The 23,954-nt window shown below is 39.2% G+C and overlaps 1 non-coding gene and 1 pseudogene across 1 annotated transcript; one reads left to right on the top strand and one right to left on the bottom strand.

Moving 5' to 3' along the window:
• Nucleotides 1–8,000: 8,000 nt before the first annotated feature.
• LOC123813601 lies at nucleotides 8,001–8,132 on the bottom strand (annotated as a pseudogene).
• Nucleotides 8,133–12,283: 4,151 nt separating this feature from the next.
• On the top strand, nucleotides 12,284–12,390 carry LOC123813602. The gene has a single exon (XR_006784785.1). It is a non-coding gene; the product is annotated as a U6 spliceosomal RNA (small nuclear RNA).
• Nucleotides 12,391–23,954: the final 11,564 nt, after the last annotated feature.

Here is a 23,954-nt window from a genome sequence, read left to right as displayed (position 1 = left end):
TGGAGAGACTGTGACTACAAAGGGATAGCACTGCTCAGGGACTTCATGGGAATATGGAGATGTTCTGAATACCGATTATGCTGGTCATTCCAGGATTCTGTACATGTGTTAAATTTCCTGGAACTGGGGGTCCAAAAGAAGTCTACGTGGCTGGGTATTAATGTAAATATAAAGTTAAACAAATAATGGTGAAATAGTTTCTTTTCCAGTAAAACAACCACAAAACACTATTAGAATTGTACACCTTAAGCCTGAACTATAGAAAAATAGTGAATGCATGTCTTTAGGATGAAGGAAATCCATACCAAATATAAGCCCAGATCAGCAGAAAGAAATGAATAGGAATAGAAATGGTAAGAAAAATGTCGAAAACATGTCTCTTAAAAATGACCATCTTTAAAAGTTAACTGAATGTTTTCAAAACCAGTAACAATGCGTTGTGGGGCATATAACCTGACTACACAAAACGTATGGAAACAAAATCCAATGGGTGGGAATGGGGAGATAAAGGCATGCCATTAAGTTCTTTACCTTGTACCTGAAGTGGAATGTTATTATTTGTAGGTGAAATACCTAAATTAAACGGTATTCACACATGCAATGGAATGCTACTCATCAATAAAGAGGAATGAAATCTGGCCATTTGCGACACCATGCATGGATCCACAGGGTGTTATGCTACATGAGACAAGTCAGTCAGAGAAAGACCAATACCATATGGTTTCATTTTTACACAGAATCTAAAGAACAAACACAACCTAAACAGACTCATAGAAACAGAGACCAAAGAGATGGTTACCAGAAGGGAGGGGGTGAGGGGATGGGTGGAAAGGGGAAGGGGAATGTAGTCAATAATATTGTGATATCTATGTATGGTGACAAGTGGGTACTGGAAACATCGGGGAAACATTTTGTAAAGTACATGGTTGTCTAACCACTATGCTTTATGCCTGAAACTAACACAAAATAATATTGAAGGTCAACTGCAGTTGAAAAATAAAATGAAAAAAAAAATAGATTCTTCAGTGATTTGTATATTAAGCTATCACTTAATAACAGAGATCATTAGAAAATCCCCGATATGTTGTCAATGCAGACTCACTCCTATATAACCCATGGCTCTAAGAAAAAAAAATCACATTGAAATTAGAAATTATTTTGAACTGAGTAATATCAAAAACTTGGGAGTCCTTTGCCTACCAAAATCAGTAATCTCTCCTCTTATAATGGTTCAATTACCCAGGTTAGAATCCTCCACATCCATGGGAACATGCAAGATTCCAGCAGTTCATACACCAAATTGGGCTAGGGATTGAACTTTAGGTAGATTCTTCACTTAAATTCCTATACTGGGTTTGGATGCCTGAGGTTCCAGCGTCTGTAAATGTGCTGGCTCATTCCCCTCCAGAGAGTGTCTCCTCAAACCCCAAAGGGTTTGGGGAAAGTAATTTGCCCGGCCACTGGGAGGTGAGAGGGGGTCCTGGGTATCGAAATGTTTTTTAACTCTGCTCTGGAGCAATCGTACAATTCCCCCATAACGTGCAGGGGTGTGTGCCACTCGCACTAGCAGTTTGAAGGTCTGGTTAGAGATGTTTGCTCTGGGGCGTCCCTCACTGCTGGGTTGGAATTAAGCACTCTTGGAACAGCCCAGTGAGATATCACTCATCCGTCTGCCTTCCATCTTCTAGTACTTTATTAGTATTGTCTCCTCAACCATCCTTTTTACCTCTGTAGGGTTAGGCCTCTAAAAGAAAGAATCTAGCCAGGAGCCAGGGAGCAGAAAGACAGGGAAGAGGAAAGAATGAGGAAGAGAATGGATAAAGGCCATGAAAAAGTTGTCCCTGGGGAACTTGGTAGCAGGAACAAAGTCCACTGACAAGATGAAACAGCTCCTCACCATGTTGAGGTCTGTTTGTCCCCTCATATCGCAAGGCGTGGGCATTCGGTCGGACTCCATGGTCACGCCTTGGTTAGTGGAGGGCAGGACACCATAGGTGAGAGTCGCATCTTGCTGCAAACAATGGAAGACGGGAGTTATCCCCGGTGTAAAAGGGAAGGCAGTTACCTGGCAGTAAGAGGATGCTGGATGGCAGAAAAGCAAATCCCGATGACATTTCCTTCACTGAGCTCAGCATGGAAATTAGTTCCCTTATTGTTCACACCCACGGCTCCTTGTCACTTAATTTCACATCACTTATCATGATTTGCAATGAAACAGTGATGTCTGAAATTAATTTTGTGATTGCACTGACGCACGAGGCTGAAGGTTCCATATTCATGGCTTGTATTAGGCCTATTGTAATCGAATGAATTAATTCTTAGCCACTCCATTAAGAAGGTGGATAGGGGCTGGGGAGGGAGGATGAGAGGAAGAACAAAGTATAAAGAGAAAGAGGAAGGAAAAGAGGGCAGAACAAGGAAGGGCCATGATGAAATCTAAGCAGGGAGAGAAGACGTGACGAGGAGGAAAAACAGAGGGTGGAGAAACTGAAAGACAATGCAGGTAGGGGTGAGGGAGGGAGGAAGGAGAGTGGAAAGATGTGAGGGTGATGACATACGTTGACGCGGTCATAGCACAGCCTGACTCCGCAAGCATCCTATGTGGCGACCAGCATGATGCAGAGAATGAAGCACGCGTGTGTGTACGTGTATGATTTGCGTGTAATAATAATCACAAGTACCGCCGTACCTGTGGACATTGTGAATTCTTTCAATGGGAGTGTTTTGCTCAAACCTGTTCTCCCAAGGGCCTCTCTATCAGAACCACCTCTGCTTTTCTCCCACACTCTAATGCATCACTTAGCTGCAGTTCCCATGGTAACCTACAGTATCTATTTCCTGTCATGTCTAGTAATTATGCATGAGACGCACAGAAAGGTAAAGAAATGTGTGTGCTCTGTCTTCCTCTGAGGTACCCAAGCCCCTATGCAGGGAATTAGAAAGCACATGCTGACTTCCACCTTGCCCTGCGCCCACTGCCTGGCGGAGGAGGGCAGAAATCATAGAGCAGCCCAGCACAAAGCTAGAATTTCTATGCCTTCACAATACACATACGTGGTCAGGAGACCTAGGCTGCTTGTGCCCTAGCCACCTCCTTACCAACACTTTGGTTTACCTTCAAACCATGCCCATGGACTCCATGTACTGCTATCCAACCCATTTCCCCTGTTCCCACCCTGTAGCCTCTATCACATTCTGGGGGCTTCCAGTTTTCTGACACAAACCTCAGTTCCAACCAGATTTCAGATGCGCTGCTCCCAGAAAAGTTCCGTGATCTGCAGTAGGGGGCTCCCTACTGCGGAAAACTCCCTCCTCTGCTCTTCAGCCTGGGAGACCTCTACCCAGACCATGAGAACAGTTAATAGGGCTTCCACCTCCTGTCCCACCCCTGTTTTACAAAGGCCTTGGGGAGACTCACAGGAGGGAGGTTTCTGCCAGTCTCCTGATTAAAACAAACAATCAAACAAACTGCAGAACTAAGAAGACATCAGTTCCATACCCCATGTGCTAAGTCGCAAACTTCCTACTTTGCACTTTCTCCCGTTTCTGAGGCCACATAGGCAAGATGACAAGCAGGACGTGAGACACCTCCCTGAGCACCATTTTGTGAGTACAAGCAGCTCAAAAGTTGGGGGTATGTCCGCATCTACTGTTCCCTTCTCATCCCAGTATTGTAAATTGTCTCTGGAAGTCCATTTGTCCAGCTTCACTTGCTTCCTGGGTCCCATCTGCCTGCCATTTCCCATATACTGGAACTTCTCAGCCCCCCCAAATCTAAGCAGTATCATCTCTCCTTCAGCTGAAAAACCCACACTGGCCAGAACCTAAAGATTGCACATTCTCCTGACCTCGGCGTCCTTTTCAGACACCCAGTCTGGTTTTAGAAAGGCATTTGGCCTCTGATCCATTGCCAGTATCCACCCGCCAGGCACTCTGTGTCTCACACATCTCTCGGGAGATCCGAGACCTGCTTGGATGCTGGTCTCTGTCTAAATGAATGTGCAGGAGCAGAGTCCCCCAGAGTAAGACCAAAAGGAACAGTAATGCAAGGAAGGCAATGCTTTCCTCAATGCCCTGCTCTTTTAAATCTTCTCCAACACCACTCTTGGACTTTATGGGAGCAGCAGATTTTAAGAACAGGCAAAAGGTAACTGGAAGGAATTATGATATGGAACAAAATGACCGGGAAATGGTGGCTAAACAGCAATGTTCCAGAGAGCAGGGAAAGTCACCCATCTTCTGTTTACCCCCGAAAGTTAAGGCCTTTGGGGAGATCCCATTCTGGGTCGATCCCTGTTCATAGCTTATCTTCTCTGTCTTGAGGACTTTGCTTTCCTTCCCCAACCCTGGAAAGGAGAAAGTCCCCTCCGTGAATCTGCCTCATTGTGCGCATTTCTTTTTTTCCTGACAGTGCATCTATACACCCCTCCACCCCCTCGTGGAACATACAAAGACACACAGACGCAATAACCTCTGACCAACAGATTTCTCAATTTTAAATTGGTCAGGCTAAATTGAGCTCCAGTGCACGTTCTGGATCGCATGGACTTCGGACCTCATTCCCTCATCCTCTGGCCATTACTCTTTGCTAATCCCTCATTCTCAACTTGGCCATCCACAAGCTGTAGGCATCGGCATGTCTTTAGTAAGAGTATGACGCGAGCGGCAGGTGGGTCATCATCTTAATAAAACCAGCACATCCAGTCGATCTAATCTTCATTCTCCCCCTTTAAAAATTGAACCCTTGCCAATGGCCATTCTTTCTCTTGGTCTTCATATCCTCTTGCTCTGGTGCTGATTCCCATCAGCATACAATCATGCTCCACTATCCTCCATTTTAAACGAATACCTTCCCTTGATGACACCTCCCTACCAATTATTGTTCCGTATGCCGGCTGCCCTTCACAGCAAAACTTTCACGATAACTTGTCGAAATGAGTTGTCCCCACTTTTTTACCTTCCCCTCCAGCAGGTCTTGCATCCCCTCCTGTCCTCTAAAATGCTTTTTTTCTTGCTCTCCTATAACCTGCATGATGTCAAATCAAAACATCATGCCCCAGCTACTGTTTAACTTTTTAGTGGCATTGAACATTCGGTCTACTTCCTTTTTCTTGCAATCTTCTGGGTTTCATAAAACCACCCTCTTCCAGTTTTTCTTCTATCCTGTGTGTATTTTATTCTGCGACTCATTTTTTTCTCTTTTGACTCCTCTTCCTCTGAAGTCCTCTACAGGTTAACATGTTCTAGGTTATGGCTTTGGCCTTTCTTTTCCTTCTTTTGTGTATTTTCTAAGAAAAGTTTTAGATCAGCTTGTACAGAGTAAATATGTACAACTGTTTGTATGTTAACCAATCCTCAATAAAGTGATCCAAAAAACAAAACAAAACAAAACAAAAATAAAAATAAAATAAAATAAAATAAAATATCTTTTCTCTTTATGGTTATAATGAACAGTTACATCGGCCAACCTCTGAGGAATCAGTATGTTTGGTTTCGGACAACAGAAAAGTACTGAAGATCGCTCAAACAACAAACAAAATCTTACTGAAGCATGTCAGGTTGCACACACACATTGTCAATAAGAGAGATGGAGAACAGGATCGGAAAGCAAGCAGATCTGTGTGAGTCAGATTTAGAACCAATTACGAAGGGCAAGCCTGAGGAATAACCTAGTTTTGACATTTTGGTGTACAACATTGTTCATCTGGTGGAGAGGTTGCTTTTGAGGTTTCTGCCCCATATTATTTCCTACTAGAAACCTTTACATTTATTTGTTTTGTAAATAATTTAAAGACAACTCTGTCATTTTTATACTGGCATATATGCGTGCATATATGTATGTAAACCTAGCAATGTATTAGGAACATTTTGGATGTTTTCAGAAATTCTTTTCTCTTTATTTAAAACTTCTTTGAGATACAATTCAAACACCGTAAAAGTCACCCTTAAAGTGCACAGTGCCGTGGATGTTGGTATATTCACAGAGCTTTGCAACTATCGCCTCAGTGTAATTTAAGAACAGTTCGTCTTTCAAAAGAAACCCAGTGTGTATTAAAGTACTTCCTAGCCCTGTCCTTCCTCCAGCTCCTGGGAACCTCTAATTTATTGCATGTGGTGAATATTTCATATAAATGGGATTATACAATAGGTGGCCTGTTTTGACTGGCTTGTGTCACTGATCGTGATGCTTGCTAGATGAATCGACGTTGTAGCATGTATCGATACTTCATTCCTTTAAATGTCAAATAATATTGTATTTTTTTGGATATATCACATTCTGTCTCTCTGTTCATCAGTTCGCAGACATTTGGATTGCTTCCACTTTTGGGCTATTGTGAATAAGGCATTATGAACACTCTTGTACACGTTTTCCCTTGACATATGTTTTTGGTTCGCTTCAGTAGATATCTAGGAGTGGAATTCTTGAGTGATAAAGTAACTCTATGTTCAGCTCTTTGAGGAACTTCCAAACTCTTTCCCACAGTTACCGTAGCATCTTACAATTCCATCAGAGATGTGATAAGATTCCCATTTCTTCACATCCTTGCCAACATGTACTATCATCCATCTTTTCACGTTTTAGACATCTTAGTTAGTGGGTGTGATATGGTATCTCAATGTGGTTTGATTTGCATTTTCCTAATGGCTAATGATCTTGAACATCTTTTCTTGTGCCTATTGGCCATCTGTATATCATCTTTTGAGAAATGTCTATTAAAATTCTTTGCCCATTTTTATTTGGATATGCATCTTTTTGTTACTCAGTTGTAAGTATTTTTTACGTGTTGTAGATAAAAGTCCTGTGCCAGATATATAAGTTACAAATATTTTGTCTTCTCTTTGGATTGTCTTTCTTATACTTGAAGCAATTTTCTAGAGACCCAGACTATACCTCTTGAAGGTCCAGCCATTCCCCATGGGTTCTGCATAGAAAGAGTGGGGGCAACTGAAGTCAGGTGAATAGAGACTGGGATTTGTGGCACCAAAGAGAGATGTAGAGGAATGGCTGCTGGGGTACTTGTGCTAGGTTCCTCTCCACACCACAGATGCCCTCTTTATTTGGTATATCACTCCCCTCCTTAAGGCATCAGCCTGGGGGAATGTCATAGTCCCATCCTCACAACTCACTATCACCCTACCCTCCCAACTACCTGCCACCCCTCGCTGTGGATCTCAGGCCCTACTGAGGAGTTGGTTGTCTGGTGTGGTGTATAGAGATCCAGGCAGACTTAGGGGGTGTCAGTGACTGAGTTGTGTGGCTTTAGGGCTGTGATCATTCACTGCATCTTCAATGAGCCTAACAGGCACGTACCCTTCACAGGAGATCCACTCCTCCCACTCTCTAGACTCCCAGAGGCCCTGCCCTGTGTAGCTCGGGTTGTTCTTAAGGTCCAGCCATCTCTGGAACAAACTGAGTTGTTTCACTCGAGAAGAGGCCATTTTTTCCTTTCACATCTGGCCAGTGCAGAGCCCTCTTCACAGGGCCAAATCTTGTCCTGTTTGGGCCTGATAAACTCTGCTGGTCTCACAGTAATGACTCCTTGAGATTCTATCCCATTACAAAAGTCTGAGAGAACCCAGAAGGGGCAGCTGGTCCTAGTGCATTCCGGGACTTTCGCTGAGTTGCCTCAGACCCAGGACTGGCAACAAGTTTGAATCTGTATTAGTCTGGTGAATACCACTGGCCCCTCCCTACCTGGTGTTTCACTGAGAACCCACCTCATGCAACTCAAGTATCAACAGAGGTTCTTTCAGGGCTTGAGCCTAACAGGCAGCCAGCAGGTGGACACAGGTGGATGCAGGTGAAGGTAGATTTCAGAGCACCTCGGGACATTTGTTGACCTGCCCCTGGGCTCAAGCATGTGGAGGCCAGCCTTAGTGCCCTTCCCATGAACACTCAGACCTGGCAATAAGGCTTTGTATTGTTAACAATTAACATATTTTAATAAATGTTTGAATTAGCTATCCTTTGCTTTTAAATCTATATAACCTCACCCCTTTACATTTTGTAAATATAGATATATCTTGTAAACCAAACCATGGGATCAATTTATACTGCGATTAAAAGTTTTTAGCAATAATTTTGCCTCAGATAAACCTCATTGGCTACCATACTGCCACTGCACAAAGCTGTGATTAAAAGTTTTTAAATTTTCAGCATTTATATTTTAAATTTTACTGCTTCATTATTTTCTAATGGAAATTCACTTTTGTTAATTCAAATTTGTTTTCCTCAAAAGGCCCACATTTTAAGAGTTTCCAGAATTGGTACATTTGAGATTTTAATAGCAAAATCAATTTTTACACATGACTTACTTTTTCTATGATCAAATCAGCTTGTACCCATAGTTCTGTGTCACCAGAAGTGGGGTCAGGCTTCTCTTTCCACTAATCTTCACGCCACAGAAAACTTCCTTCTCCCAAGCCCTCTCCTCCCTCCTCCCTTAGAAGGAAGACTGGTGCAATAGGCCAGATTCCAGAGCACAGTGAGCAGTACCACTGTGCACTGAAAGGTAACACCCATGCATGTAGGACATGTCCATAAATTTTTCTGTCTTACTATAATAAGTAGTAAGCTGAGCCATTGCCTACTTGTGAAAGCTGGGTACTGCCACATTACTCTGTCTTCCTTTCTTTTCACTGAAGATTTTGGGCTCTGCCATCCTTGCACATTGGGAGTCAGCTAGTGGTAAGAGGCAGAATTAGAGTCAAAGAGATCTTGCTTCATCCTTGAACCCAAGCCTACACCTCGAGCCAACTCAACCAGAAGGCTGACAACTGGCCCAATGAATGACATTCCACATTCTCATGTGTGTGTCTCCTTTAATAAAAGCCCAGGGAGAGGGTGGAGCAACAGTGTAGGGTGAGGGGTCATTGCTCTGTTCTCTGAGAAAGATACTAGTCCCATTCTGTCAGATTCTCACCAGGAACTCCACACCCTCAGATGTTTCTCACTCTACTGCAGAAGGTGAACACACATACCCAAGAGTCATAACTCACACTGAAATGCCACATGTACCCATTCAAATAGACATGCCCTGAGGTATTGTCGCTCTCTTCAGAGGGCAGCAGTTGGTGTTTGCAGGCATGGTTGATGGACTCCATGTATGGAAAGACAAGGTACATTTCCACTGTTCTTAGTTGTTTCAATCATTTGCAAAGTCATCATTCCCTCCCTGTTCTCCTTTCTGCTTCTTCCCCATCCATTCCTTAGGGAATTCTCTCCTACCTGGCCTTTTGGGCACCTGCTGTCAATTTTGGGTTCATGACAGGATGTCACCACCAGTGTCCTTCTGTCTCCCTAGGGGCGCATGGTAATGCAAAAACAGATCCACTGATAACCTGAATGTGAGGACTGGTTGATAGGAAGACTGGTCAAGGCCTCCTGAATTCTGGTTCTTCATCTGTTTGCACAATAAGAACATTGGCTCATTTGGACATCGTTTTATCTTTCAGGAATTTGACCTTGACATTTACATTGTGCAAACTGGTAAACATACCCCAGGCTAAGTTACTGGGTTCTGCTGTTTTTTACTCATCTCAATTATAGTTAAAATTGGATACTTCAGCTCATCTTCAGTAACTACTCTCATATATCTCACTAACTATTGTCTTTTCTTGCACAACATTGTTTTATGTACCTCACATTTTATAATTGCCTTGAAATATAGAAAACATATTGCCTTTCATCTATCACTGCTGTATATTTTAAACTGTTTCCTGCAACACTGCTACCACTTTACGATATATATTTTCCCTTGCACAATAATCTCACACTTACAGGCTAATGTCAACTATTAATATAATCATAGTCAAAGTGGGGTGATGTACATTTCTGTTTGATGATCAGTTGCCAAATACACCTCCACATGAGCAGGAGGAGTGTGCTCTATAGTCTCTATAATCCATCTAAGCTGCACGTTCCACAACAGTTTCTTCACTGTTAGAAAGTCAATTCTCTGTTCCCATAGGCTCTGGTAAAGTTGCATTCCTCTGTGTTCCAAAATAAATCCTCCAGTGAGACCACAGCCATATCACATGGTGCCATCACTCAAATTTAGCCCTAGTGGAATAGTCTAACACTAAGTACTCCCTAATACATTTTCAGGAAAGGGGTATAAAAGTTGTCATGACAAATGTAAGATTGCTATAGCAAAGTGGTTTCAGAATGGGAGGAACTTTTTCATTTCAGTTCATCTGAACACTGAATATCTTGGCTAAAAGACTCAATAACAGACAATGTTGACAATACTGGATCACAGTGAATTATAGGACAAAATATAACAAGAAAATTTTTTTAATTTGCACCTTATTTTTTCATACTCACCTTGGCATTTGATTGTCATAATTGACAATATTTATTTGTGCCCAGGACTAGCTTTTTCATGGATCCTGCATATAAGTTCCCTATTTAGTAAATTTATTTTTATCTAACATATTAAAAATACCAGCATGAGTAATTTTGCTAAAAGAGTCAAACAGGATACATCCCAGTGTCCCAGAAAGGGCATAGAGGCTTTTCATGAAATATTTAAAGAATTCTCCAGAGAAGTATTTTAGCAATGACAAATGCAACAGTTCATGCTATTTGTTACATGGAAGAGGAGACCTACCTCCACCAATCTTGTCTGTTCCTTAGAGTGCTTCCATTAGGAATTTTCTAAAAACAGAATCCTGTCAAAATTCTTTGAACAATCAAATACACAATAAAGATAAAATTCTTCAGCATATGCCTTTTTACAAAATTGGTTTGTATTTTATAGCAGCTTTAGCTTCATTTGAAAATTGAGTAGAAAGTATAGAGATTTTCTATATATCCCTGCTTCTACACATGCATAGACTCACCCATTATTAATATCCCACACTACAGTGGTACATTAGTTATACTCAGTATTTATACATTGGCACATTATTGTTGATGTTTGGTGTTGTACATTCTATAGGTTTTGGCAAATGTATAATGACATCTATCCATCATTATAGTATCATTCAGAGTAGTTTCATTGCCCTAAAAATCCTCCACTTTATGCCTATTCGTCCCTCTCTCATTTCTAACCTCTGCCAATCACTGATCTTTTTATTTCTGCATAGTATTGCCTTTGCCAACATTTGCCAAAATATTTCCATATATATATATATATCACACAGCATATAAGTTTTTCAGATTGGCTTGTTTCACTTAGTAAGATTCTATTAAGTTGTATCCACGTTTTTCATGGCTTGATAGCTCACTTCTTATTAGCACAGAATAATATTACATTGTCTGGATTAAGAAAGTGGTTTTTGTCTATTTACCTACTAAATGATATTTGATTGCTTCCAAGTTTTGATAAATATGAATAAAGCTATTATAAATATCTGTGTCCAGGCTTTTGTGTGGACATACATTTTCAACCCCTTTGGGTAAATATCCAAGGAGAACAATTTTAGATTTTATGGTAAGAGTAGGTTTTGTTTTGTAAGAAACTGCCAAACTAGCATCACTAGCCATCAGAGAGATGCAAATTAAAACCACAGTGAGATACCACTTCACACTGGTCAGAATGGCCCTCATAAACAAATCAACAAACAACAAGTGCTGGTGAGGTTGTGGAGAAAAGGAAACCCTAGTGCATTGTTGGTGGGTATGCAGACTAGTGCAGCCACTGTGAAAAACAGTATGGAATTTCCTTAAAAAACTAAAACTGCAATGGCCTTTTGACCCGGCAATTCCACTGCTGGGATTAGACCCTAAGAACCCTGAAACACCAATTCAAAAGAACCTATGCACCCCGATGTTCATAGCAGCACAATTTACAATAGCCAAGTGTTAAAAGTAACCCAAGTGCCCATCAGTAAATGAGTGTGTCAAAAATGTGGTACATTTACACCATGAAATACTAAGCAGCAGAAAGAAAGAAGGATCTCCTACCCTTCATGACAGCATGGATGTATCTGGAGAGCATTATGTTAAGTAAAATAAGCCAGGCAGTGAAAGACATGTTCCATATGATCTCACCTATAAGTGGAACCTAATCAACAAAACAAATAAGTGAGCAAAATACAACCAGGGACATTGAAATAAAGAACAAATTGACAGTGAACAGAGGGGAATGAGGAGGGAAATAATGGGGGCAAGAAGGGGAAGGGTCTTCAAGGAACATGTACAAAGGACCCATGGACACTGCCAAAGGGGGGAAGGATTGAGGGGTGGAGATGGGGGTGGGTGGGGTGGGGAAAAGTGGTGGGGAGAAAATGGAGACAACTTTACTTGAACAACAATTTAAAAATTTAGTAAAAAATAGTGCTTGCTTCAGCAGTACATATACTAAAATTGGAATGATACAGAGAAGATTAGCATCTCCCCTATGCAAGGATGACACCCAAATTCATGAAGCATTCCATATTTTTGAGTGAACAGAACGGGAGGGATGTCTAGCATGTCCAGTATGAGTGGTGGATGGGGAGTGTAATTGATCCTTGTCACTGACTATTGGTCAATATTACTTTAATGAAAAAAAATGAAACTCAAGCTTAACAGTTTTGCAATACGAGACTGTTATTTATGCTTTAAATGGAAATCAGGATGGTTCTAAAGACTTACGTATTTTTAACACAAATATCATCTAGGATGTAACAACTAAGTTGAGTAAACTATACCTGTTAAACAATTTTTAGCTTTTCTCAAGTTAATTCTATTGTAGGATGTACTTAAGCAGTAAGTATATTTAGGTTAAAGCAGTTGAATTATGTTCAATGTTGCTCTTGTACCACATTACCTTGAACAGTGTTTGGAAGCATGTTGAAAAGCATGCTTTTTTTTTGGAAAGCTCAACGTAGGAGCTATATCTATACTTAAAAGTGAAACATTTGGCATGTTTGTTAATTCTAGTTTTCATTTAATAACTTCTAAGGCACATAAGGTTAAGCTTTTTTTAAGTTAATGGGGAAAATTTGAGCGCAATATCAATACTTTAGGATTTTGGTGTTGGTGTTTGTATGAAATTTCAAGGCCTTGATTTATGTCTTTCATTGCATTGTGAGTTCCTTTTAGCTGTATTACACTAAGTGAAACTTGTCAAATAAATCTTCCTTTTAAAAACTGCAAAAAATAATGAAAAATAAACAAATCAAAATGTTTTAAAAGAAAAAAAAGAAACTGCCAAACTGTCTTCCAAAGTGGTTGCATCATTGTGCATTCCCACTATCCATGAATGACAGTTCCTTTTGTTCCACATTTGCATCAGCACTTGGTAATGTTAGTGGTCAGGATTTTGTCCTTCTGATGTGTGTGTAGTTGTATCTCATTGATGTTTTCATTTTCCCTGTTGTCAGGGCACATACAGGAGTCAACTGATCACTGTTTCTCTCTTACTATCTACCTATCTCTCTCCCCCCACTTCCTCTTTCTAAAAAATCAATAAAAACATATCCTCAGGTGAGGAATTATTTTTAAATGCTAAATACTCAAGTGTGTCTGAACTGCAAGGTAGCTGACTACTGACTCAGGAATAGATGCAGTTCAGTGGAGCACAATAGAGCTTCACAAAGGAGCTCAGTGAATGATGGCCACTGTTGTCTTTGACTGATATTTTAATATGGTAGGTTTGGTAAAAGCTGAATTATTCAGAATACTGGCATATAGGTAGTAGGTGTATGACTTTTAAGTAACCTTAAGTATTTTAAAATGTTTAAATACTTTCAAGGTTATGAAAAGGAAAAGTATCTTCCAATTATTAGGAAACAGAAATTATTGCTTTTAGCTATATATTATTTTCAAAAACATTGGTAGTGAATTATTTACATAATCCAGGCTACAGATTATTTTAGTTATTTGCTGTAAAGAGGTTTCCATGACATGACTGACGGCAAAGTCCGTTAATTTCTTTCCATCAGCTGTACTCTCAAGTGTACTTTACTCTCAGGTATAAGACAGAAATTTTGCTGTTTATCACTAATAATTTACTGTTATCTTTGCTATTTTCTACTGAATGAGACTCACTTATGGAACATTACATACAGGGCCTTTGCACCTGAATATAACTAGATAATTTAACATAGTAAGTTTGGGGTTGCTGCAGTAGAGGACTGGTGTCACTACTTAAAATTTATCATTGTTTCACAAAGGCACACAGTTACTCCTTCAGAAAAGTATGGGCTTTTTAATTTTAATTTTTAAAAATTTTTTCAATTCATTTTTCAATTACAGTTTACATTCAGTACTATTTAATATTGATTTCAGGTGTACAGCATAGAGGTTGGACGATCATGTACTTTAAAAAGGATCCCCTGAACAGTTTCAGTACCAAACTAGCACCACACATAGTTATTACAATATTATTGGATATATTCCCTATGCTTTACTTTATAATGCCATGACTATCTTGTAACTACCAATCTGCACTTCTCAATCCCCTTCACTATTTTCACCTAGTCCCCCAACCCTCCTCCCATCTGGGTACGATCAGTCTGTTCTCTGTAACAATGAGTCTATTTCTGTTTTGTTTGTTCATTTACATTGTTCTTTATATTCCACATATAAGTAAAATCATATGATATTTGTCTTTCTCTGACTGGCTTATTTCACTTAGCATAATACCCTCTGGGTTCATCCATGCCATCGCAAATGCTAATATTTTATTCTTTTCTATGGCCAAAAAACATTCCATTGTATACATGTACCACTGCTTTTTTATACACTTGTCTACTGATAGACATTTGGGTTGCCTCCATATCTTGGCCATTGTAAATAGGGGTGCATATAGTCTTTCGAATTACTGTTTTGGATTTCTTCAGTTATGTACTAAGGAAGTTCCATTTTTAATTATTTCAGAACCCTCCATGCTGTTTTCCGTAGTAGCCGCACCAATCCTCTTTCCCAACAACAGTGCGTGAGGGATTCTTTTTCTCCGCATCCTCGTCAACACTTACTGTTAGTGGATTTATTGATGATAGCCATTCAGACAGGTGTGAGGTGATATCTCATTGTGGTTTTCACTTGCATTTCTCAGATGATTAGTAACATTGACTATCTTTCCATAGGTCTGTTGGCCACCTATATGCTTGCTTGGATAAGTGTTTCTTCAGGTCCTCTGACCATTTTTAATTGGATCCTTCTTTTTTTCTTTTGCTGTTGAGTTGTATGAGTTCTTCATAAATTTTCGATATTAACACCTTTTGAGATATATCATTAACAAATATATTCACCCATTTGATAGGTTGCGTTTTCATTTTGTTGATGGTATCCTGTGCTCTGCAGAAACTTTTTACTTTCTGATATACATATATCTCCTTGCCTGAGGCAATATATCAGAAAAAAATTGCTAATAGAAATGTCAGAGATTTTGTTGCCTGTGTTTCCTCCTAGGAAATTTATGGCTTCTAGTCTTGCACTTAAGTCTTTGAACCATATTGTGTTTATTCTTGTGAATATGGTATAAGAAATTGTTCAGCTTTCATTTTTGTCCATGTACCTGTCCAATTTTCCCAACACCATTTATTGAAGAGGCTATCTTTACACCATTGTATGTTCTTGCCTCCTTTATCAAATATTACTTGACCATATAAGCATGGGTTTGTTTCTGAGCTTTCTATTCTGTCCCATTAATCTATATATATGTCTGTTTTTATGCCGATACCATGCTGTTTTGATTACTGTAGCCTTGTAATAGTTTCATATCAGGTAGTGTGATACCTTCAACTTTGTTCTTTCTCAAGATTGCTGTGCTTGATTATTTGGGGTCTTCTGTGGGTCCATACAAATTTTTGGATTATTTGTTCTTGTTCTGCACAATACACCTTTGATTTTTTTATAGGAATTTTGTTGAACCTATAGATTGCTTTTGGTAGTGTGGACATTTTAACAATGTTAATTCTTCCTATCCATGAGTACGATATATTCCTCCATCTACTTGTATTTCTTTAAGTTTTTTCTTCAGTATATTGTGATTTTTCCAAGAACAGAATTTATAATTCCTTGGTTAAAATTATCCCTAGGTATTTTTTATGCAAATGCAAGTGCAATTGTTTTTATTACTTTCCCTTTCTGATAGTTTGTTATTGGTATATAAAAATGCAAGTGACTTCTGAATATTTATTCTGTATCCTGCTACTACACTGAATTTATTTATCAGTTCTGGTAGTTTTCTAGTGGAATCTTTATATGACTCACTATATACAGTATCTTGTCATCTGCAGATTACTGACAGTTTTAATTTTTTCTTTCCCATTTGAATGGCTTTTATTTCTTATTCTTATTGCTGTGGCTAGGTCTTCCAGTAATATGTTGAATAAAAATGTTGAAAGTGGACATCCCTGTCTTGTTCTTGATATTATAGAAATTCTTTTTTAAAAATTTTTCCTTTCAGTTTTATTTTATATTGTTTTCAGGTGTACAATCTACTGGTTCGATAATCATATACTTTACATAGTGTTCCTCTCAATATTTCCAGTACCCATATATAGTTATTGTGATATTATTGACTATATTATCTATGCTTTACTTTACATGCTTAAGGAAAATACTTTTAGTGTTTCCTCATTGAGTATGATGATGGCTCTGTGTTTGTCATATGTGACCTTTATTATGTTGGAGTATGTTCCCTTTATTCCCACTTGCTGAGAGTTTTTATCATAAATGAGTACTGTATTTTGTCAAATGCTTTTTCTGCTGTTTCTATTGATATGATCATATAATTTTTACCCTTCATTTTGTGTAGACGCTGTATCACGTTAGTTGGTGTGGGACCTTGCATCTCAAGAATAGATCCCACTTGATCATGAAGTATGGTCTTTTTAATGGGTTGCTGAGTTTGGATTGCTACTATTTTGTTGAGGATCTTTGCATCTGTGTTCATCAGGTATAATGGCTTCTACTTTTCTTTCTTGTAGTGTCTTTATCTGGTTTTGGAATTAGTATAATCCTGGTCTCATATAATGAGCTTGGGAGTTTTTGCTCCTCCTGAGTAGTTTTGGAATAGTTTGAGAAGGATAGGTGTTAATTCTTCTTTGAATGTTTGGTAAAATTCACCTGCGAAGCCATCCAGCCCAAGGCTTTGGTTTGTTGGAATTTTTTTTATTATACCATCAATTTTCTTAGCTGTAATAGTCTGCTCAGATTTTCTGTTTCTTCCTGATTCAGTAATATTGTATGTTTCTAGAAATTCATCCATTTCTTCCAGATTCTCTGATTTGTTTGCATATAGTTGTTCATATCATTTTATTATAATCCTTTGTATTTCTTTGGTTTCGGTTGTTAACTTCTCTTTTTTCATTTATGATTTAATTTGTTTGGGTCCTCTTTTTCTAATTCTTTTTCTCCAACTTTATTTTTGTTTTATTTAATTAGTTAATTTATTTTTATTGTTTTTTAATTACTGTTTTCCTACTTTTTCCCCATTTCTCTCCCCTGCCCCACCCTCCCATCCCCACTCCCACAGTCAATTCCCACCATGTTGTCCATGCCCCTGGGTCCTTTATACATGTTCCCTGACTTGCCCCATTCCCCTTCTGTCCCCCATTATCCCTCTCCCCACTCCCCTCTTGTCACTGTTAGTTTGTTCTTTATTTCAATGTCCCTGGTTGTATTTTGCTTACTTGTTTGTTTTGTTGATTAGGTTTCATTTGTAAGTGAGATCATATGGTATTTATCTTTCACTGCCTGGCTTATTTTACTTAGCATAATGCTCTCCAGTTCCACCTATGCTGTTGCAAAGGGTAGGAGCTCCTTCTTTCTTTATGCTGCATAGTATTCCATGGTGTAAATGTACCACATTTTTGACACACTCATTTACTGATGGGCACTTAGGTTGCTTCTAACACTTGGCTATTGTAAATTGTGCTGCTATGAACATTGGAGTACATAGATACTTTTGAATTAGTGTTTCAGGATTCCTAGGGTCTAATCCTAGCAGTGGAATTGCCAAGTAAAAAGGCAGTTCCATTTTTAGTTTTATGAGGAAATTCCATACTGTTTTCCACAGTGGCTGCACCAGTCTGCATTCCCATCACCAGTGCACTAGGGTTCCCTTTTCTCCACATCCTCTCCAACACTTATTTGTTGATTTGGTTATGATGGCCATTCTCACTGGTGTGAAGTAGTATCTCACTGTGGTTTTAATTTGCATCTCCCTGATGGCTAGCAATACTGAACATCTTTTCGTGTGCCTCTGGACCCTCTGTATGTCCTCCTTGGAGAAGTGTCTCTTCAGATCCTTTGCCCACTTGTTAATTGGGTTGTCTTCCTGGAGTGGAGTTGTGTGAATTCTTTGTATATTTTGGAAATCAAACCCTTGTCCGAGGTATCATTTGCAAATATGTTTTCCCATATAGTTGGTTTTCTTCCCATTTCAATGCTGTTTTATTTAGCCATACAGAAGCTTTTTATTTTGATGAGATCCCATTTGTTTATTCTTTCCTTTATGTCCCTTGCTCTAGGGGACATATCAGTGAAAATATTGCTACATGAGATATATGAATTTTTCCTGCCTGTGTTCTCCTGTAGGTGTAGGACTTTTATGGTGTCAGAACCTATATTTAAGTCTTTTATCCACCTTGAGTTCATTTTTGTGTATGGGGTAAGTTGGTGATCAAGTTTAATTTTTTTGCCTGTATCCCTCCAGATCTCCCAACACCATTTATTGAAGAAGCTGTTTTTAAATCAACATTTTTATTGTTGTTCAATTACAGTTGACCCATTTTCCCCTCATTACTCTCCCCAACCCACCCACCCCCACCTCCCACATTCAATCCCTCCACCCCGTTTTCTTTGTCCATAGGTCCTTTATACGTGTTCCTTGACAACCCTTCCCCTTCTCTCACCCATAATAGCCCTCCCCCTCCCCACTGCAAAAAAAGATATTTACTCATATAAATAGCGAATTCAAGTCAAATAAATGAATTTTCACCGCTGATTCTTGGATTCTCTAGTATTGTTAGAAAAATATATAGAATACAAAGATACTCTATTTTTATGGCTTATTTGTCATAAATTACCTTTTTGAATCAAAATTTAACATCTGAACTAAGATTTCATAGCTACCAAAATGAGGAGTAAACACTCCATTGTTGTTTCTTTTTCTATATGGGACATGGATACCTGTTCTTAGATTCTGAAATTCTGAATTCTTCTGGCTCTTAGAAACAATTGTATTTTTATTTCTTTTCCCAATGAAGACAGAAGTGACTGAATTATAGCGTGGCAAGAGATAGTCTAATTTTTAGTTTCTCTGCCTAATCAAGTAGAGAGAGTGCAGGTAATCACTGATGCTCAGGGTAGGTGTGAATAAGACACCTATGCTAAGCATGCTCACTGCCATAAGTGTCAATTTTAATGAGTTAGTGTTCCTGATGAACATGTGGACACTGTGATATAATTAATTGTAATCACATCAAATGTGGCATATTTCTGCCTTGAAATATCAGTTAATGAGATTGGAAGTTCAAAGGCTCTAACTTTAATAATTCCTGAATATTCACCTTAAGTATGTTTACTGCTCAAACTGAAAAATTGTTTAAAAGCCTCTCCTGGAGGCTGGTCTCCAGGAATTGGCTCAGCTAAAGACTGGACATGAGGGCAGAGACAAGCTGGAAGGCAAGGGAGAGATATTACCAAATCTAGAGCATATTTACATGCCAATAGCAGGTATGTTATTTATTAAGAATGCAATTCATGAACTTCCAGCCAAGATGGAGGCATAAGTAGACACACTATGCCTCCTTGTACAACCAAAAGAAGGACAACAACAAATTTAAAAACAAAAACCAACCAGAAATGACAGAAAATTGAACTGTATGGAAGTCCAACAACCAAGGAGTTAAAGAAGAAACATTCATCCAGACTAGCAGGAGAGGCAGAGAAGGGCAGTTGAGTGAAGAGGACTGGCGGCAAGGCGGCGGCTAGCAGACTGGGTGAGGTGATGGCTTACAGACAGGGCAGTCCCACATTCACATGCAGATAAACTGGGAGAAACAACTAGGGAAGACACAGACCAGGCAACCCAGGGTTCCAGCACAGAGAAATAAAGCCTCAAAGCTTCTGACTGAAAACACCTGTGGGGGTTGAGGAGGCAGCAGGAGAAGTTCCCAGACTCAAAGGAGAGTTTGTTGAAGAGACCCACAAGGTCCTAGAACATATACAAACCCACCCACCTGGAATCAGCACCAGAAAGGCCCAATTTGATTGTGGGTAGTGGGGGAAGTGACTGAAAACTGGCAGAGAGCGGAGCAAGCGGCACTATTCCCTCTCAGACCCCTCCTCCACATACAGCTTCAAAACGTAGTGACGTGGGTTGCCCCGGCCTGGTGAACACCTAAGACTCGGCCCTTACTATGTAACAGGCATGCTGAGACCAAAAAAAAAATGGCCTAAATGAAAGAACAGTTCAAAGCTGAGGCAGTTACTGGCCTGCGGTAACCGTGAGTGCTGCAGATGATTGAGATATGAGAAAAGTACACATGGACTACTGTGGAGGAATAGGAATGGAATGGCCACTCTCTCAAGGGGGGAGAGCCTTCCCTTCCCGCCCAAGCAGGTTTTTATTAAGAACACAGATACAATTTGTTGATTACAGTCTGGCATGGAAGCTCAAATGAGTAGGTAACTTTCAAAGAGCTGAAAGGGCTCACATGCTGAGTTTGGGATTTTATCACCTAAAAGCTACAGAACCTAAAAGGCTAGTTTCATTTCTTGCTTGTGCCTTCATATTCTAATTCAAGAGCATCCTCCAGCAAGCAAGTTTCACAGGATCTTGCATATTCTGTGCCTCGGGTCTAATTACTCTGGGGGTCCACTGACTCTGGTCTGGACAGCACTGCCCCTTGTTATTTCTGCAGGCCTCAGTTGGGCAGAGGAGACAAAGGCAGCCAGGAGATTTGGATTTCTCACAGCCAGAACAAGGACTCACGCTTTGTCAAAGCTGAGGGGCAGGAGTCGATCACCCTGTCATTTCCACAGCCCCCTGAGCCTCTTATTTGGGGGGCCTTTCCACATGATCGTGCCTGTCTTAGATTCATCCTCCTCTGAGAAATGTTACCCATCTTTGGCTAACTGACCAAGCAGTGGGGCCAGGCAAGGAGCAGGCAGCACTCCCGCCAGGGAGAAAAGCTTTCTCTCCTTAGCCTGGAGGTCTCCCACTCAGCCTTAGCCACAGGGGGTTACAGCTTCCTGAAACCAGGCAGGGCGGACCCCAACACAAAGCTCCAGAAAAAATACAACTAAATGATGAAGAGATAGCCAACCTATCAGATACACAGTTCAAAACACTGGTTATCAGGATGCTCCAGGAACTCACTGGGTAATTCAACATCATAAAAAAGACCCAGGCAGCAATGAAGGTTGCATTATGTGAAATAAAGAAAAATCTACGGGGAACCAAAAGTGACAGGGAGGAAACCAGGACTCAAATCAACAGTTTGGAGCAGCAGAAAGAAAGAAAGGTTCAACCAGAACAGAATGAAGAAACAAGAATTAAAAAAAAACGAGGAGAGGTTTAGGAACCTCCAGGACATTCCTAAACGTTCCAATATCCAAATCATACAGGTGCCAAAAGGAGAAGAGGAAGACCAAGAAATTGAAAACTTATTTGAACAAATAATGAAGGAAAACTTCCCCAATCTGTCAAAGGAAATAGACTTTCAGGAAGTCCAGGAAACTCAGATAGTCCCAAAGTTGAACCCAAGGGGAAACACACCAAGGAACATCATAATTACATTAGCCAAGATTAAAATGAAGGAGAGAATCTTAAAAGCAGCAAGAGAAAAGGAGACAGTTACCTACAAAGGAGTTCCCGTAAGACTAGCAACTGATTTCTCAAAAGAAATCTTGCAGGCAAGAAGGGGCTGGAAAGAAGTATTCCAAGTGAAAGGTAAGGTCCTACATCCAAGATGACACTAGCCAGCAAAACTATCATTTAGAATGGAAGGGCAGATAAAGTATTTCCCAGATAAGGTCAAGTTAAAGGAGTTCCTCATCACCAAACCCTTATTATATGAAATGTTAAGGAGACTTAACTAAGAAAAAGAAGATCAAAACTATCACCAGTAAAAAGACAACAAACTCACAGCTATTAGCAACTGAACCTAAAAAAAAAAAAACTAAACAAACAACTAGAATAGGAACAGAATCACAGAAATGGAGATCACATGGAGGGTTATCAGTGGGGGAATGGCAGTGGGAAGGGGGAGAGAGGGGGAAAGGTACAGAAAATAAGTAGCATAAATGGCAGGTAGAAAACAGATAGGGGGAGGTTAAGAATTGTATAAGAAATGTAGAAGCCAAAGAACTTATATGTACGACCCATGGACATGAACTAAAGGTGGGGGGGGATGCGGGTTGGAGAGGGTGTGCAGGGTACAAGGGAATAAAGGGGGGATTGGACAACTGTAATAGCATAATCAGTAAAATATATTTTTAAAAATTTTTAAATTTCAAAAAAAATGCAATTCATGTGTTTCCAAATTGATCACTAGTAATGAAAGGGACTTCTGGATTTAAATGAAGCACTTGATTTCTAGGGAAGGGAATTACCTTGAATTAGTCTTCTGAACTTTTTAGTCTACATTGCTGAACCATTTAATTGGACTATTTGCATTAAGAGATAGTTTCTTTGACAACTTCCAGGAGCCTATTAAACATGGCTTAAATGGACTCAGGGTAAGATCATAGAGTTTAAATGTGTTACTGAATATAACAAATTGCATGACCATCCACAAAAAAGGTAAAGAAAAGAGAACAACAGAATTAGGAAGAGGGTACATAATTAGTATAAATGATAAAGAGAAGGAAAATTAATGCAATCAGTAAATCAGAAAGATGACTCTATTGAAAGACATTTAAAAAGAGATTCCATTAGTTAAAATAAACCCAAAGACTATGGAAGAAGTCCAAGTATACCTGATAAGGAGTATGAACAAGATGCTGACAGATACTATTTTATATAATTGAAAGTGCAGATATTCTTGAACTGTAAACTAATATTTTCCAAATATAGATGAAATGGTTAATATACTAGTAAGACTTATTTTATTTAATATATCCCAGCTATACCTGAATGTCTGAAACATTGGAGATACCATGGGAAAAATTCAGAAATTGGTTCAGAGATATCACTCCTCAGCTTTTACTTTCAGTTAATAATGTGGTCGTGTATACTTGAAAATTGAGAAAATAGATCTAAAGCATTCTCACCACAAAAAGTAAATGTTAACTATGTAAGCCAAAGGATGGGTTAATGATATACATTTACCTTGGCAATCATTCCACAATGTGTGTGTGTCTGTGTGTGTGTGTGTGTGTGTACACACACACACACACACACACACACATATATATATATATATATATATATATATGTCATCCTTTCCTACTCTTTCAATGTATATATTTAATTTGTTAGTTATTCCTCAGCAAAGTTTTTAAAAGCACTTCTTTTAGGAACATAAGTTTTTTGGTTTGTCTAGATATCTTTCTCTTTCTCTCAATTCTTCCCTTTCCCATTTCCTTCCCTCTCCTTCTCTCTAGTCTTCTTTTCTTTATAAAAAATTATATTTATTAGGCATGCTATATATGAGCTTCACATTTCCTTGTCAAAAATTATGATACTGACTTAAAACTAGTGGGTCTGTATAAACTATTATACAAATTGAAACTTATTCAAAAGTGACAAAGGCATTATTCACAATTACACTAGGACCACAGCTGGAATTGGGGGTGCATGGTTACTCTACTTAAACAATCACATAAAGGCTAAAATAGCCCAAAAACATTTTGCATTTCTGCACAATAGAGAAAAAGCAAAGGTAGCACGGGCCTGTCAATTTACTTCACGTAAATAGGAACAAATGTGACATTACTGTTTTAGCTATCTTATATCCATCATACTATTTCAAGTTGAAGCATGTAAATGGCACTTTTCTTACAAATTTATCTTCTTTCTTAGAGGTTTTCTGTTGGATGATGTTTGAATTTTCGGACAAAG

Source organism: Phyllostomus hastatus, unplaced genomic scaffold, assembly GCF_019186645.2.
Source record: "Phyllostomus hastatus isolate PE091 unplaced genomic scaffold, TTU_PhHast_1.1 phas_contig_1529, whole genome shotgun sequence".
In the NCBI taxonomy this organism is placed as follows: Eukaryota; Metazoa; Chordata; class Mammalia; order Chiroptera; family Phyllostomidae; genus Phyllostomus; species Phyllostomus hastatus.
The sequence above is the reverse complement of the archived record's forward strand: the minus strand, read 5'-3'. Positions and strand labels throughout refer to the sequence as shown.